We start from the raw sequence: 2915 nt of genomic DNA, 5'->3' as shown, positions 1-2915 counted from the left end.
CTTTTACATTTCCTTAACACTTCTCTGCAAAAATAAGGAACAAAGTTCTGCCTTGAAGTTACTCACCATCTTCCTTTGATGATCCTTGTCCTTCAGCTGCTCCTCCAAGACCAGCAGCTCCTCCTCCGTTTTAGCAGGGTGCAGGTCATCCAGTACTGCTCCCCGATAGCTGTCTGCAGACTCGCCGGACAGTCTCTGCTCCAGTCTCTGCTCCAGCCTCATCATTGTCTGTGCCATCTCCCTCAGACTCTGCATGACGCTGGAGAACTGCTGACACATCATCCTCTGGAAGTCCGGATATTAAACACAGATGTGGCTATAAGTAATTGTACGGTCCAATAATGGATATTCAGCTCAAAGTATATCCCTACATGCAGCATGAAGTAGTTCACAAAATTCAGCATACCAGCATCTGCAGAGCTTGATGGCAACACTGCTGGAGCTGTTGGTCTCACAGGCGATGGCATCAGAGAACTACCTGAAAACCAGAGGATAAAGGGATGAGCAGGAAACTATGGTGCTGGCGGCGTAGTGATTCTGGCATAAGGGGAAGAATCAACTCGACATGAGACATGTCAGATCCTGACCTGGTCTGGCCGGGGTGCTAATCGCTGATGCATGCTGCTCGTGCCTGGACGTCTGAAGGGCTGAAGGGCCTGGGCCCACAGCGCCTTGGCTCAAAGGACCCGGGCGATGAACATCTACTGCCGAGTAGTGAGATGTGAGATGAGCGAATTAGTGAACTGAGTACATGAGTCTTCAGAAAGTCCTTCGTTAACTGTAAGTGTGCAAATATGCATAGACATTTCACCAACACAAACATGCATGGATACCTGCATTGATAACTGGCAGAGCAGGCCTTCCGGCTCTGGCACCTGGCATAGCTGGTCTGGTCTGAGTTCTGCCGACCGGCTGCCTGGGCACTGGAACATATAGTAGAGGTAAATTAGCTCAGATTAGTCAACTCAAGTAGTACTCTTTTGGGACTGTTGAATGCACTTTATTATATTACCTTTGTCACTGGAGTCATAGCGTGTGTTGCGCTGTCTCTTCCTTGTGTCTTGGGAGTTAATCCATTGATGACTGCTGCTCAAACACCTTCGCCAAGGCACTGGCTACTTCATAATGCTCTGTGTGTTCCTCAGCAGAGACAGAGGTTGTCATGGCTCCTCTTGATGTGCTTGTGGAGGTAGATCTGGGAGGTATAGGAGAATGGGCACTCAGAGCAGGAGAACACCCAAGTCTTGCACAGCAATGAGAGAGACCATTAAAAAGGATTATCTCACCTGTAGTACAAGTTCAAATATAGAGTGATTATACGTCATTGTAAATGAGAGCTTACTCTCAATTGATTCACGAGGTTAAATAAAGATTGAATGAATATGTAGCTAGTGGGGGGTTACAACCACACAACTGTGGAGAGAGAATGAGACACTTGGTTCCCTCCTCTACTGATGTTCATGGCCATGGCCACACACCTGGAATACTCCAACCCTGATTTAAAGGCATAAAAGTGGGGAACACATTCTTGAGACGGTTCCTAAAACTGGAGGGAAAAAAAACGGGAAAATGATCTTACCTCTCCTCATCACTCACTTCTGCATGGGGCTGAGCTCTACCCTGTCAGCAGTGGCAATACATGGGATAGCGGCTCAGCACACAGGAGAACTGCACAGAGAGGAAGGAGGAGAGAGAAAACCAACAACCAACAACAAAAAAGGCAAGAAGGGTTAATAACTGAGCGAATCTTGCAAGTTTGCACTACAGGGAAGCAATTGCTCAATTTCCCTGATATTGTGGCGTCACTGGCGTCAGTGATGCGTCTTATGAATCTCACATGTCTACCGCTAACTCAATATCAATATTCCCATTTGTTTATCCCGTCTATGGAAACGTATGTGCATTTGTACTTACGTGTGCCTATATTGATGATCAGGTGTTTCTCCACCTAAGGGCTGGCCAGACAGAACCATCAGAGACCATTGGGCTGAGCTGAGGAGAGAGCGACATGTTAGAGTGTATGTGTGCATATGTATATGGTGCTCTTCTGTTAATACTCATGAGGGCATTCAACTGAACATGACTCACAGAGCCTGTGGTGCTGTCCCAGGACTGCCCCTGGCCATGCCTGTCCCCGTCTTAGCGCCTCTTCCTGCCCCGCTCACCTGCTTCTTGCTCAGTTCAAACAAGAACTGGGAGGTTGGCAACTGAGAGCATGGGAGGGGAGAGAGGGAGAGAGAGAGAGAGAGTGGGTGGGTGACCCTCTCGTTGGCTGACATGCACACTCCACAGGACCACGTGCCAAAAGCCAAGATGGCTGCTATAACAAATCCTGCTAGCTAGCCTAGCTCCGTTGTTGGGGCTTCTTGTATTCTGTTAACGTTAAAATCTGAAAAATGAATGCCTAAAAACAAACACATACTAACGGTGTCGTGGGTTAATGTGAAATCAATGAGTAAGCTAATTATCCCATTTTATTCCAAGCGATGAAACAGTACGAACGTGCAGGAGCTCGCGCGAGCCCGTAATTAGGAAACAATGGCCCACAACAACACTTCATAAAAGTTATAGTGTACACAACTGAAATATTCTCACGTTGCCAAGCCAACATTATAATTTAAGCTACAATTACACAAAAGCGAACGTTTTAACAATAATTGCGAGAGTAATTTTACGTAGGCTACTTAGCTAGCCATGTACAGAAAAAGGCTAATCACGTTAGCTGGCTAGCTAGTTAGCTAACATTGGAAAGAGAGCATCTGCATATAATCATTACAAAAGGGTAGCTTGCACATAACGTTGGTGTTTTATCTGGGACGATACCAAAATACATAGTATGTATACATTGAAATTGAGATACTTACATGATCTGTGTTGTCGACACAAAGACAGCACATGTTGGTCTTTCTCAATCA

The 2915-nt window shown here is 46.2% G+C and overlaps 1 long non-coding RNA gene across 1 annotated transcript; it reads right to left on the bottom strand.

Moving 5' to 3' along the window:
• Positions 1-590: 590 nt before the first annotated feature.
• On the bottom strand, positions 591-1160 carry LOC311308115. Its single transcript, XR_014630408.1, has 3 exons — positions 1013-1160; positions 834-923; positions 591-704 (listed from the first exon to the last, which is right to left on the bottom strand). It is a non-coding gene; the product is annotated as an uncharacterized lncRNA (long non-coding RNA).
• Positions 1161-2915: the final 1755 nt, after the last annotated feature.

This window comes from Borostomias antarcticus (assembly GCF_949987555.1).
Source record: "Borostomias antarcticus genome assembly, chromosome: 4".
NCBI classification, from domain to species: domain Eukaryota; kingdom Metazoa; phylum Chordata; class Actinopteri; order Stomiiformes; family Stomiidae; genus Borostomias; species Borostomias antarcticus.
The sequence above is the reverse complement of the archived record's forward strand: the minus strand, read 5'-3'. Positions and strand labels throughout refer to the sequence as shown.